This window comes from Culex pipiens, chromosome 1 (assembly GCF_016801865.2).
Source record: "Culex pipiens pallens isolate TS chromosome 1, TS_CPP_V2, whole genome shotgun sequence".
Lineage (NCBI taxonomy): Eukaryota > Metazoa > Arthropoda > Insecta > Diptera > Culicidae > Culex > Culex pipiens.
Window position 1 is genome coordinate 86,210,371 of NC_068937.1, and position 15,282 is coordinate 86,225,652.

The 15,282-nt window shown below is 35.7% G+C and overlaps 1 protein-coding gene across 4 annotated transcripts in view; it reads left to right on the forward strand.

The window, feature by feature from the left end:
• Positions 1 to 9,781, forward strand: part of LOC120425114 (forkhead box protein O) — a 113,515-nt gene extending 103,734 nt beyond the window's left edge. For 3 of the 4 annotated variants that reach the window (XM_039589518.2, XM_039589517.2, XM_039589519.2), the window contains exon 11: positions 8,187 to 9,781. The gene's annotated coding sequence lies outside the window, so the exon portion shown is untranslated. Of the gene's footprint in view, positions 1 to 5,692; positions 5,752 to 5,809; positions 6,082 to 8,186 lie in introns of those variants that run through there. The other variant, XR_005606473.2, reaches the window with a different exon arrangement.
• The last annotated feature ends 5,501 nt before the right edge of the window (positions 9,782 to 15,282 follow it).

Sequence of the window (15,282 nt, forward strand, 5' to 3'; positions counted from 1 at the left end):
CGTAATAAGTTTAGTTCCAACTCTGTTTTAAATATTCTATGAGAAATAATTTGTATAACTGATGCATCTTTAGCAAAATCAGGATAATCTTTAAAGCTTTCAAATAAACCATCGAAAAATTCTTCATTCTTAACTGCTGATCGATATGTTCCATTCAAAATTAAACCCCAAATTTTCTTTTGCGGGAATAAAAATATATTTTCATTGGTGTAATCCTTAATACCATGTGGAAGGTCAATGTATTTACTCAATTCTTTGTGTACCGTAACACTGTTTAATATCATAAATGTAGCTTCGGCTTGTTCAAATGGTATAATATTTTTAGAAAATTTTAAAACGGTAAAATCGATATCTGTATCTTGGAAATCCTTGTAGGTAAATGTTTTATCGTTGCTATCATCGTCATTATCTAAATTTATGTCAATTTGTTGAAGTCCATTCATATTATTATTCCAATTAGTGTTGTTTCTAGATAAATTCTTTCTGTTTGAAGTATTTGTTGTGTTTTGATTATCTGAAATATTTTGTCTATTTTGTTTTGCTTGTTGACGAGTTGTAATTGCTACTAATTTTGATGCTTGTTTATCATCTGCATGATCTTCATCATTATTTAAACGTGAGAGAAAATCTGCAACCACATTTTCCTTTCCTTGCTTGTAACGAATTTCACATCCAATGCCTTGGATTTTCAAACGAAGCTTTGTCAACGTTGGTGAAGTTTCCTTCAAATGCCATAGAGCTACCAACGGCCTATGATCTGTGTAAACGATAAAATCTTGGTTATAAATAAAATGTTTGAAGTGGTCTACTGCCCAAACAATAGCAAGTAGTTCCTTCTCAATAGTAAAATAGTTTCTTTCAGCCCCGATAAGCGCACGACTTGCGTAAGCGATGGGGTGATCATTTGACTTCTCATTAGTAAGAACTGCTCCGATAGCATAATCGCTAGCATCAGTTGTCAAAACAAATTTGTCATTGTAGTTCGGTCTAACTAAAACTGGTTCTGAAATTAAATAGTTCTTTAATTCTTCAAAAGCATTTTCACATTCTTCTGTCCAAATAAATTTCACATTTTTCTTTAATAATGCATTAAGTGGCTTACGTTTATCTGCAATGTTTGGAATAAATTTTCCATAAAAATTAACAGTTCCCAAAAATGATCTCACATTTTTAATCGTCTGCGGCCTTTTCATGTTTTTGATTGTATCAATATTTTCACTAGTTGGTCGAATACCTTCTTCATTAATAATATGACCCAAATAACTGACTTCTTTGTGTAAAATTTTACATTTTGATGGTTCAACTTTTAAATTATGTTCATGCAATGCATTCAAAACTTTATATAAATTTTCATTGTGTTCTTCGATAGTTCTTCCAAATACAATAATATCATCCAAGTATACAAACGCATTAACTGGTTGTATTTCATAAATAAGTGTGAATGTAAATTTTTGAAATGTTGATGGACTATTTTTCAGTCCCATTGGCATTCTTAAAAATTCATAATGTCCTAGACACGTTGAAAAGGCGGTTTTCGCAGCATCCTTTGGGTTAATTGGGATTTGATAAAATCCTGATTTCAAGTCAATGGTTGAAAAATATCGAGCTTCTCCAATACTGTCCAAAATTTCGCTAATAAGCGGTATAGGGTACACAAATGGTTTAGTAATTGTATTTAGGTCTCGAAAATCCACTACAATTCTGTAGCGTTTATTGCCTTCGGCGTCTAAGTCTTTCTTTGGGATGCATAATACCGGTGCATTCCACGGACTTTTACTTGGGCGTATTATCCCTAATTTTAGCATTTCTTCCACTTGTTCTTCTACGTGTTTCTTGGTAGCTTCAGGAAATCTATATTGTCTTTTATTAATTGGAATTTCAGTTGTTGTCTCTATATCGTGCATGGTTAAATTGGTATAAGTCAACTCGTCACCCTCTAAATAAAATATTTCATTAAAATCATGCAAAATATTATTAATTTCTTGATTGATATCACCTTTCAAGTGGTCTGTTTTAACCAATTCATAAATTTTTCTCATTCTGTCGTTGCCTGTAAGTTTTTCATGCTTCATGTTTTCAATAACATCATAATCCCGATCATTTTCTAAATTCATCTCTTTTGGGTAATCTTGGTTATCATCATCAATTTCAATTTGATCGTCATAATACTCTTCAATGCACGGTTGGATTCTGCCATTGCAGCCATTGTCATTATCATAATTATTTCCATTATTTTCATCATAATTTGTATTAAAATTGTCATAACTATTTGCTTCAATACCTGCCATATTTACTTTGTTTATATTTTCAATGTCATTGATTCTAAATAAATTGGTCATTTCATGATTATTATATTGCATATTATTTGTGTCAGGCGTTCGTAAAACTATGTTGTCGAAACTTTGACTAATATATAAGGTGTATTTCTTTAGAAAATGTGCTCCAAGAATTGCAACATCAGCAAAATGCTTCAAAATGTAAAACTTTTCCTCGTATTTTGAATTTCCTATCAATAAAATCATATTTACAGATCCTACTGTATCTTCTGCTATTCCATGAACCCCTCTAATGGAAATTCTATCGTTGAAATCAATGTTAGTTAAACGCATATTACTAACCACATCCCATCTTACAAAATTGTTACATGATGCGGAGTCAATTATAAATTTGTGAAATTTTGTTGGATTTGCCAAGGTAGCAATATTTGCATAAAATATTGAATCATTATTGAAATTGATTTTTAATGTTTCATGTGGTGGAATGTATTCGTTAAATTGCAGTTTAAAATTATTTGGAATTTGATTTTTATTGCGTCGACTATTTGTATAAGTTCGTTTTAAAGTGCTCTTTGCAGTATTCGTTTTATAACATTCATAAAATTTGTTAGCTTGATAATTATTTCTTTGATAAAATTTTTTATTTTTATTGTTCCTGAAATTTCTGAATTTTCTGTCAAAATTAAGGTTTGAATTTTCAGTACTAGCAAGTAACCTTTGTTCGAGAGTTCTTAAAGACTCTCTGTCAATTCGTTCATTTTCTAAAAATTCTAGCAAATTTTCCAACTTCATATGACGGTTATTAGTGGCAATTGCTTTGATTTCATTATTTATAATTCCAACTATAAAGTGGCTTTTTAAGCAATAAGCTGTAAATGAATTTTCGTTGTAACTTTGATCAATTTTTATGATTTCGTATTTTATGTCAAGAACTCTTCCTGCATATGATTTAAATGATTCATCCCGTCCTTGTTTCAGAGTTTCAATTTGTTCAATTATACTACCAAAAGTAGTTTTGATACCAAACTCTCTAATTAAATTTGCCTTGGTTTCTTCCCAAGTGCTTGCATAAATTCGGTTAATACGTGCTGCTGCTTTAAATTTTAGTTTCATAAAAACAATATTTAAAAATTTACTCTGATCTTCGCCTTCAGGAATTTGATCAGCATAATAATCTATTAATATTAAAAATTGCTCCAGTGAGTCTAATGACCCATCAAATTCTGGAATAAGCTGGATTAAATCCGTCATCTCCAAATTCGCCATCTTTAACGGTGCACATCAACAAGAGCTTTTGCACCAAGATTTTTGTTACAGATATTTTAGTATTTTCGAAACTACGGGAACTATCGATATAATGTTTTATTCATCCCCTAAAGTACTGTCTACTAAGTGATTTACAACAAAATTTGCCTGTTTTTACAATCAGATTTGTGCAGGATTGGGTCCGTAAGTTTGTCAATTTTGGCATAAGAAGACAACAACTTCCTTGGTTGCTGTGCACCCTTTTAAGCGTGTTTTTAACTATTTACATCAAATTTCGGTATAACTTTTGTTTACTCACCCTAAACTGCCAGATTTCCATGGTCGTCTTCTTGGGTGTCCGATGCGGCCGAATTTCGTCTCCAGTTGATCCAGATGATCTCGTCATTGTTGAATCCCTAGTGTTGTCCATCGTTGGCCGGTTTTGAAATTTTCGATGCTTCTGCCATTGGTCGAGCCCGTTTTGGTTCCATCTCGTACTGCTGCATATTTGCTTCCATCTTAGAACTCCTCACATAACATTTTCTTCAATTTAACGTTTTTTTTACACTATTTTAACTGTTTGTCACCTCGCGAAATCATTTTGTTCATTAACTTTCACACATAATCACATTTTCAACTCTCGGTTTTGTCCAATCAAAATGGCGTGTCCAAACACACACAGCGTTGCTTTCCGCTAGTCACCACCTGAACGCCCGAGTGGTTTAGGCTTTCAGGATTTTTGTGATATTTACTTGTAGAGTCAAAACAGATCAGTAAACTCCACTTATTTGTATATTACACTTTTTAAAGATTACATTTTTGCGGTAACACTCTTAACTTTTACGCACACGATCACATCACTCAACTATTTGTTGCTAATTTCATTAAGACCTTCGTCGAGCCAATTCTCTACGTTGAAGCCAGACTTGTCCTCCAGACCTCTTCGCCGAACCATGCCAGACCCGAACTCCTAAGTCCCGGGTGGACTCTTCACGGCGGCTAAGTCCCGGCGGACTCTTCACAGCGGCTAAGTCCCGGCGGACTGCGGCCTCCACCGCTAAGTCCGGCTGGACTGGGGCCTCTGCTACTGGTGGCTGCTGGCGGGTCCGGCTGGTCTGGGGCTTCTTCAGGATCTGGAACTGGACTGGGCTTGAACTGGCTGGAACTGACTGGAACTAACTGGAACTAACTGGAACTAATTGGAACTAACTGCCCTCCTCAAGAATTTTGGGGTTTTTATAGTCAGTCCCCGAAAACTCTACTAAATTTTGTTCTACTAAAAGTGGTCCGTTTCGATGAGAAGCATCGATGAACCTCATGAATTAAATTATGCAGACCTCTGCAATTCTTCATGACTTTCCGTATGGTGTAGTGAGTACACCTCAAAATCGGAAGTCATGGGTTCGAACCATTGTCGTGAAACTTTAAATTATGTTATTGGAATATCAAAATTATGTTCCTAAAACATTCTCCAAAATGTTGGTCAATAATGAGAAGGTCGAATTCTCCATTGAACAAACATGCCAATGAATTTGGTTAAGCCACACCCTCAATTTCCCCTGTGTAATAACATCGCACATTCATAATTGAAAGCTTAACCATTTTTTTGATTGCCTAACAATTGGCGAAATTTAATAAAGGGCTTTTCAGGTGAGGATGACTCATGATCCACACCTGTACATAAGCTTAATTATTTGTCGCGCAACGCGAGTCGACGGGTAAAATTATTTATGCTTGCGTAAGCGCGCATGGTCAGAACTGTGGTGAGGATCGAAAAATGGACAAATTTAATGATTTAAATTTGAGGTCGCTGCACGATGTTTTCACAAAAATGGGTGGCAACTTTTCCCGTCGTTCAAATTCTTCCTTCTCGCTCACGTCCACAGGGAGGGTAGCGAACTGCACGCAAAATCCAGATAACACAGATCTGTGTAAAAAAATTACACAGATTGTTGTTCAGTTCCAGCTTTCACAATCTGGGTAATTTTCTTACACAGTTCTGTGTAAAAAAATACACAGACTTTTGAAGAGCCGTTCTTCCAAATCTGTGTAAAAAACAGTTGTCAGTTTTTAGTAGGCGGCATTGGAGGTCTTTCAGAAATTTGTGAGTTTAATTTATTTAAATACTTTTAATAAATATTTCTTTATTCATCATTAGTGTACTTTTTCAGACATTGGCCAACTTCCAAACTTCTCCAGTACCCGATGACACGATTGTTTGTGGAACCTGGTAAGAGTTTATCTAGAAGATCTGAAAACCTAACCTAACTTTTTTTTTCGTTTGTTAGTGGCCCGGCAAGGTTCTCTTGGAACGATATTCTCCATTAGTACAGGTTCCGGAAGCCGGCTTGGTGTGGCACTTCACGACGTCATCCCAGTTTAATGGTTTTCATGTTGTTTGCCATCGACATCGGGAGAACCCCAACATTACGATGATTGCTAGGTGGAAGAACCGGCAGTGCAAAAACCGCATAAAAACATCAAATATGGCCAACAATTATTTTAAGCATATTTATTAGATTAATAAACGTAAATTAATCTGTTTTCTTTCCAAAATCGATTTAAAATCGTGTTTTTGGTTCTATAACAAACAAAAAAAAATCTGGGGAAAAATTACCCAGATCTGTGTAAAATTTTACACAGATTGCTGGTTGGAAATTTACACAGATTTGACAGACAACGCCTGAACACAGATCTGTGTACAAGACTTTTACACAGATTCTGTGTATTCCAGGTTTTGGGCGATCTGTGTCAAATTTTACACAGATCTGTGTTATCTGGATTTTGCGTGTGGTTTCCAGACAACTTTTGAGCGTCCTTGCTCAAACTGCCTGGCTTTGCAGGGAGCGCTTCGGCATTCTTTAGCTTCTTCAAATCTGCCGATCCTGCTGGTGAGGACCGCCTCTTTTTCTTGCCGTGAGGCATTTTTTGCACTTTTAAAGCACTTTTCAGGAGCTAAAATCCAGGAGTATCTGACTGATTGGTGGTCCACAAAGGAGAACACTTCATCTTTTGTTTGCTATCTTGTGACAACGTCCTTTTTGGTCGAAATTGAGTTAATAATGACGTTTTTGCAGTTCCGTCGTGAAACTATTTACTTATCCTGTCATTCTTGAGCGACGAAACAGCCTACTTTTCTGTACCAAAAATAACAGAATAGTAACCCTTTTCAAAACAAATGCTGAAAGTTCTACTTTTCAGCACTGAACTTCTTAAAAGATGAACTTTTCAGCACTTCGTCAGCTGTGTGCTATCTTGTGACATAGACCATTTTGGTCGAAAATGAGTTAATGATGACGTTTTGCTATACTTAACAAACACTTCAAGATGCTTTAACCCGATTTTGGAAACTCGCTTCCGTTTCCCGGATATCGCAATACACACTTGTGACATAGACCAATTTATCATCAAAATGATTGTGCACACTTGTGACACGTCATACATGCTTTTGGAAAATGTGAAAAAATTTCTTGTTTTTCACAAATTTATGTACACACATACTTTCTAAAGGCAATGCAATCTTTTGTTTTTGAAAATATACTGATTAAGTCGGTTAAACTATTGATTTAAGCCTATTTTAGTTTGTATGGGAATTCTGTGCACACTTGTGACACGTAGTACAATTTTACTTTCGAAACACACTTGTGACACGTGCTTTTCACATTTTTGTTTACATTATTTACTGTATCTTTTAACTGGTGTAACCAAATGAGTTGAAACTTGGAGCGTTTGTTAAGCGATAGTATACGAACCGATTGTTTCAAAAAGTTTGGCTCTATCATTCATAGTTTTGAAATTATTTACCAACAACGTTGGATAAATGTACGACTCGTGCTGAAAAATCTTCTTTTTGCAACTTGTTGCATAAACTTCTATTTGTTAAACTCAATAAAGCCTACAAGATGCTTTTAACTGATTTTGGAAATTCGTTTGCGTTTCTCGGGTATCGCAATACACACTTGTGAAAAAGACTAATTTCTTATCAAAATGTTTGTTCTTTCTTTTGACATGTCTTAAAAGTTGTGAAGAAAAAATCTTATATGACATTTTTTTTTGTTGATACACAACAATCTTTTGTTTTTAAAATTATACTGATTAAGTTGGACAAACTTTTGATTTTAGCTTATCTTTGCTTGTGTAGAAACTCTGTGCATACTTGTGACACGTAGTTCATTTTCCACTTTCAAGCTACACGTGTTTTTCTGTTTTCTGATTAAATTATTTACTTTATTTTCTAACTATTAATAAGCCTACTCCGACGCCAGCTTCTATAGATTTAGCGACTCCGATTCCATCGATTCCAGCGCAGACTCCGAAGCCGACTCCACCACAGCCCTGTGCTTTTCAATCAATCAATCACGTTAGATCCCTTAAAAGAGTAATTTTACTAACTGAGAATACTGACTAAAGATCCGAAATAGGGAGACTGGTCGAAGTGAATTTGACGTATCCAAACGATCAAATCAAAAAATCAAATTATTCCTACTCGAAACTAGTAGGAATTTAATTTATTTCCAAACAAGTATTTGCCTTTACGCCAAGCTCAAAACATACGTTGCTAGATCGATTTAGCAAACTTAGACCAGTCCCCCCTTTCAAACTGAATATCAGTACAGCCATAATGAAATAGTCAGAAATATTGACCGTTTTTTCCATTTTTTTTAGATCACCCAACCCATCTGGTATCATAGAGATCGTTCCAATTATGCACCATGAAAGAAACGGACAGCCATCGGTAATCTGAGGCAACATCATTGCTGGATTTAGGAGCATGAGAGCTTCCAGCGAGCAATCTTAGCTTCTGTAATAATACACTGAACCAGACAACATAGATTGAACGAATACTTACAAGCTAGTAAATCCACAATCAATTCAATACAACTGATTAGTAATGCTATGCGCGCATCTAATGATAGAAATCGAAAAAAAAAAAATGCTACAACTTCAGATTGGTTAATGTTTGGCGTAAATGATTCGTAAGCAAGCAGCAATGGAAAAATAGCAAAATTTCTTTAACTGGTAGCCGTTTTTTGCAATAGTAGATCACATTAAGACAAATAATGGAAACATAGTGCTGTTTTTAGTTTAGACAAACGATAGCTGGATGGTATGTTAAGGTTATGTTTAGGTTTGCGTAACTTGTTTAACTATGCTACACAATTGTTTCGCTTGGAAATCAATGCTTCAACTAATTTGTCAGATTATTTTGTTAAGTTTGGACGACTAAACTGTAGTTCTACGTATAATTGTACCGTGCTTATTGTAACTGGAAGTGACATGGGACAATAATGCGTCGAACTGCATTAAAAGGCTTGAGTAAAGCTAGCCTATGGTAACTTTAAACAAACGGTAGTGATATTACAGTTAAGCAAGCAAACAAATGGTGCTTTATAATAATTTTCGTAAAAGCCGACCACGAACGAGGGTCGAAGCAACAGGTGGCTCGTTTGTTTATTTCGGCATGGCCCACTATCCATGCAGTAGGCGGTTCCCAGGCGCGCGCGGTGGAAAATGTGATGCTGTCAGCTTAGCGGGTGCACAAACCAATTTCCACTGCCTGCTTTTCATGGAGCACGGACCAAGTGCTGTCAGCTTTTTTGCTCAATATAAGGACGCCATCTTCTGTTTGATCAGTGTAATACGTTATCCTGCGACTTTGAAAGCACAACTGTAAAGTTAGGAATTGTGAACAACATGAGTAGTGTGTACATATAATAATTTTCATATTTTGGTTCTGCTTTACGTTCTAGGTTAACCAGTGCCATTTGAAGAATCTTTAATGAATTTCAACAATATGAATAATGCTATAATCCTCTTTGAAGCCGTACTAGTGGTGAACAAAGCACTCACAGTCATAATTAGTTTCGTGAGTTGAGTAAAAATTGTAAATATAATTCTTTAATTTACCGATTGTACATATAGTTACCAAATATGTAGAACATGGTAGGTGTAAGATAGGTTCCCTTCCCTAACGTAGGCGGCAGTTAAATACAAACCATTATTGTTAAAGCGAATTGTTTGTTTCTTTTAGGATACATCGCGTAAGGATTCTTCAATTTTGAATGAACGAAATTACTAGCATAAACTCGTAGAGCTAAACATTGTTTAATTCATAGTTTGTACATATTACGTATAGAAGGAACCAATCAAAAAGTTGGTAGCAACATTATTCATTAGGATACTGTTAAACATCATACATAAGAATAATAAACGAAATATTAAGCAAACCCGACAACAAATTGTATATTGGAAGTAAACAATTGCAATCACACAAAAAGTTAAAGTCACTGAAAGAAATAGGCGAATGACATCGATTCGGAACGGTGGGACATCCAAACACACACACAGATAATAACCCAAATCGATCTTAATGAAATGATTAGAACATATTGATCTTCAATGACCAATGAATATCGTGAAAATGAATGTGTTCGTTAAAATAATTTAAATTCCAATTTTGATTAATTTTGTAATCCTTTTCGAAGCCTGTTTTTGTGGTAACAAAAAAATGGGAACAGGAGCGGAAAAGAGTTAGATAAAAGAGGCAAATCGCAAATATTTGTTACATACTATTGGGAAATTTGACCGCTAAGCGAACAGTAAGAAATTAAAAATGACTTCGCAGATTGAAATTGTTGCTTCGTACAAATTATTTTTTACTACGGACTTGAGAATGTAAAAAATGCGCATAACACTGACTTTGGGTTGTTGAATAAAATTGGACACATAAGAATTGAGTAAAAATTATTTTATCCGAAACACCTTGGTTTGCTTATTTCCCTCGGCCTTGAGCGTGAGAATAAATAGCATTGTAAAAATCATTCAACATTTAAATTTGCAAAATATCTAAACTATCACCAATTTCTATGGGCAACAATATACAAACCATTTTTTTCGCTGAAATTCAGTAAAGTTTTACTGAATTTTCATCTACTGATATTTTAGTAAACGATTCTGTAATTTAGATTTTACTGAATTCTCAGTTAGCTGACATTTGTCACTTTAACAGATAGTTTACTGAAATTTCCATTTAACGGGTCGTCAAAACAACTGAAATTTCAGCAAAAGAAACGTCAAATTATTTTAAAGAAAATTCAGTAAGTTGCTTGTGTCCGTTTGGCAGATCATTTGCTGAAGATTCAGCAATCGTTGCTGATATTTCAATTATCAAAATTTAATTTTGTTTGCCATTAAAATGTTTCCAATACTGTTATTTATACATTTATTTCATAAATCCTACAAACCTAAAAAACAGGAGGTAAGCATTGATGCATTTGTTATTTACATTTTTCTTACCTTTGTTTCTAAAGATCATAAAACAAAATTTAAAAACACAACACATTTGCAAAAGGATTTTTTCTCGGCAGCATCCAAACAATAAGTCAAATGTGACATTTCAGTTTGACAGATATGCAGTTACTTATTTTTCAGCAATGTTTTTGTTCATTGCCGATTTTTAGCAAAAGTGATGATTACTGAATCGCATTCAGTTATTTATTTTACTGAAATGGCAATCCAAAATTTGCTGTGTACGTATTGTTGATATTAACATTAAAGTGTTTGCTAATGCTCCAACGTCCATACATTGCATAAGGTCCTTATGGCATGATAAGGTTAAACTTGGGTTAAACATTACACAATTGATTCAGCAAATCACTGAAACATACTCTTACAACTGGATAAGAAATAAATGGCAAATTATGGGCCGTTTTAAACCAGAAACAAAAAAAAACAAATAAAGACTCTAAAATATAATTCCACTTTTATCAACAGTAAAATTAATAGGATTTTATCAGTGATTTTTTCATCAAACTTTGCCAAAACCATCAAAATCAATGTGGCCTAATCTCTTCCCAAGCCAAACAATGCAATGTATCTCGTTTAGTCCTGTCAAAGCTTATTAAAATAATACATTAATTTTTCTTCGAATTTTCCTGGTTATTTCCACATGACAAAAAAGCTCAAAAAGCTCTGGTGTTGAATATCTCAGCTTTCATTATCCACTTGAGTACAAAGTTTCGATTTGTCATAAAACTTTTTTGGAAGAAGCGCTTAGATAACTTGAAAATTGAAGCGACGGCCTTTAGCTTTTATGGACTCACCGGTTTTGATCTATTATGTGGGCAAATCTAGCAATCGATCGTTTCAACTTAAATCAGAATTGATTTCATAAAAGCGGATTTTTTCATGTTTATATTTCGAATTTTTAACTATACTTTTTGACTCAAACAGGCTGATTCAGGTTTAAATCAACCCAAGTAAATTATTAGTCAGGGCAAAATTAACTCCTTAATTGTCTTCCTCGCAACCGAATATGCGACGTGAGATAGCAACTTTTTTAAGCTGAACCGAGACATCTCAATTTTGGCCTGGGATTTCAAAATAAATTTTTTTATATGTTGACCAGGGTGATCCTATCCTAGTAAAAATGATAAAAAAATAATCATTGCTCTGGAACAGCTGTTTGTGGGTACTCTATATTTTTGGATGTGTTACGATAAACTTCCTGTAATATCAGAAGTAATATTACAGCTACAGGCTCTTTGGTTCAGATGCCGTCGTATCAGCAAGTTCAATTTTCGTTCGACCTTTTTGTGTAATATGTTCTTTTTTTATTTTTTATGTTCATGAAAGCCCAACGCATCATCTTTCTTTTGCAACGCGGCGGTTTTGAAAAAATAACTTTTGAGAAAATCGTCGAAGGACGCCCTTTTTTGGAACACCCTAACTCAGCTAGGACCATCCTTATCACCAAACAAAAAATCAATAAATTATTATTATTAATTATTTTAGCCCAGGCCAAATTTTAGTTAAATCGAAGCGCTTTTGATTTGATTCCTGCTGATATTGGTTCACCCAAAGTTAAAGGCCGAGGGGATAGTCCTCCCGAACGTGAGGAAAGTACTATTTTACGAGAGTATACACAGCTAAAAAAGTAGTAATCCAGCTGCGTGTAAAAGGCCTGGGTGTAAAATAAATATTGCATTATATTATGCAATTTCATGTTATTTTACACCCTAAAATATGTAGCCCATCAGTATGGGAAACCTACTTGACCGAAATGTCAAGCTCATATATGCGTTTATCCTTTCAGCGTTTCATCGATCTGATGGCCGGGTGGGCTAAGGCGCCAGCCCTTACTGTTGGTGCTGGGTTTGAATCTCGTCGGTTGCAACTTTTTTTTTTTTGTTTTTGCAAAAAATGTACATGCAGTGTGTAATATTAAGTGTTTATTTTGACGAAGGTGATGTGCATGCTTTTGCATGCGATTTTACCATCGGATTTTTTGCTGTGTAGGCCTCTCGAGCGTTCATAGGGACGTGGCGTTACATCGTGCTGCCATCTGGTTTTTTTAAGTGCAAGAGTGTAAAAGTGATGAGTCATCTTCTAAAAATAGACGGCGTCCTATCTCGCCCAGCAAAATGAAGTCGATAAAGTAGTCGGTTTCGATGAGAAAAAGTGGAAAACGTGGTCTAAAAATAGCGAGGCGATCCCCCTATTCGTTCATTGAAACAGTTCATCCTATTGAGTGGCTTGTATTGACAAATGACCGCCACTTGGTCACCGAACCAAAGTGGCCCATACGGCAAAGGCACGGTTCAATATGCTGAAGGTCTTAGGTTAAGGTTAGGTTAGGTTAGGTTTTTTGATAGATGAACTTTTTTTGAAAATAAACCCATGAGTAAAGTACTATCGGTAATTTCGGGATTTATCCTCTCCGTCCGCACACAGTACCATTTTACTACCGAATCGTGCTCTTTATCCTCTCGTATGCCGATGCGCAGTTCTGGGTAATTATTATATCGGAATCTTTACTAAATAAAGTGTCTCACGCTGTTTATTCTCAATTTCGAATCCAACGAGATAATAAACAAAAATGCATGAAATTGTGTTTTTTCCGACAAGAGTTACGAATCGAATTCTTTAATCGAATGATTAATTTATTTTATTTTTCAAAAATTAGCCAACGATTTTTTATTAATCCATATTTCTTCAAACGATTTATTCGATGCTGCTATGTGATTCATCCCTAGCATTCAAAAAGAACCAGTGTGGAGTGCCGCTCCTTCATGACAGCCGGAAGCCGCACTCGCGCGCTGTATCTTGGGTTGTGTTGTGTCGCCACGCCTGCCACCCACATTCTCTCCGCAGAGCATGAAAAAATATGGAAAAGCCATGTAAATTGGCAAAAAGATTAATACTTTTATCTTTCCAGCAGTTGATATATCCTTCGGCAACATGTGTTTGCCGCTAGTTTCCCCGCCAAAAAGCAAAGCTGCTGCTTCTCCTGCAGTGCCAGCATGTTTAGCTCGTTTTCGAAAGAAGTCGACGACGACGTAACGACGAAGACAGGACAGGGTGGCGTGGCTAAGGCTGAGGACAATGTTACATCATCATCATCACCGTCGCAGGCTCCCCCTGATGCCCCCTCTCACTGCACTGAGGCACACTGCTGACCTGATCTGTCGCGTGACTGCTGAATAGAACAAGTATATGAAGATAAAAAGCAAGAAGAGCGATGAAAAACTTGAGGATGCAACTCTTAGCAAGGAGTACGACATACACACATAACCACTACCTACAACTAAGAAACAGACAGACTATTTCGAATGGAAGGACTGATTACCTCTCGGTGGCAGAAAATAATTTTAGTACTTTTCTCGTGTTTCCTGTTCGCCTTTAGAAAAAGTGTGACGGGGTAGAATAAGCACCCGGCAGAAAATGGCAAACTTCTTTGCCAGAGCCGGTTCGGCTTTGCATTGCAAACGGTACCAGCAATGTGGAGCGACCAAGTTTTTACTTCTTTTTATTCCGGCAGACAGCTTTTCCGGTTCTCATTCTCGAACAGGTCCACCCAACACCCAACCAAAACGGTCACCCTCATCGTTTCGATCCCACCCACCGGTGTTCAAAAGTTTTTCACACAAGCTCAGAAGGTCACTCTCTGATCCAACCGTTGGGCTTGTAGTTGTCGTTGCTAGACTGGCGCAGAAGTACTCTCAACAACTAATGCCTTTACTACTACTAGTGTCTCTATAAGTACTACTACTAATTACGGCAGTGAGAAAGCTAGTAACTGAATGAGTATATGGGTCATTCCACCTGAAGTGTGCAAGAAAAAATGCAAATTTGAAAATTACCATCTCCGATTCTGCTCAAATTTGGCAGAGCTGTTGAGACTATCAAAACATGCAAAAATCCCGAATTTCATCCAAATCGGACCACCCCCTCCATTTTTGTACCCTCCCAAAAAATCGACTTTTTGGCGATTTTTGAGCGAAACCCCTATCTGCAAACGACGATAACTCAGGAACCACAAATCTTAGAGAGTCGGTCTTCGACTCAATTTTGAAGGAAATTGGACGTAGAATCCATTTCCGTGATCAAAATTGGGATTAATATTTTTTTCTACCTGTATTGCGCAATTGAAAACTTTAAATGGCCGTATCTCAAAACAGCCCTATTTATTTTTTGAATTTGACCTCACCATCGTATTCCGCGTCCAATTTTACATAAGAATCACTTATTGACAGAAAGGAATATGTTTCGTTCCAGAGATATCGAATTTTAAAGTTTTAAGTATTTGAGATTACCTAAATTAACTACAATCGGGCGCGCTGATCAATAACTGCTACCTGGTTATTTATTGAAATAAGATTTCATCCCAATTAATCATTAGCAAATTAGGCAAAAATTGTCGGGAACTGCTGTATTAATATTAAATTTAAAAAAAAAGTATATGGTGAATTTATGTGCTAGC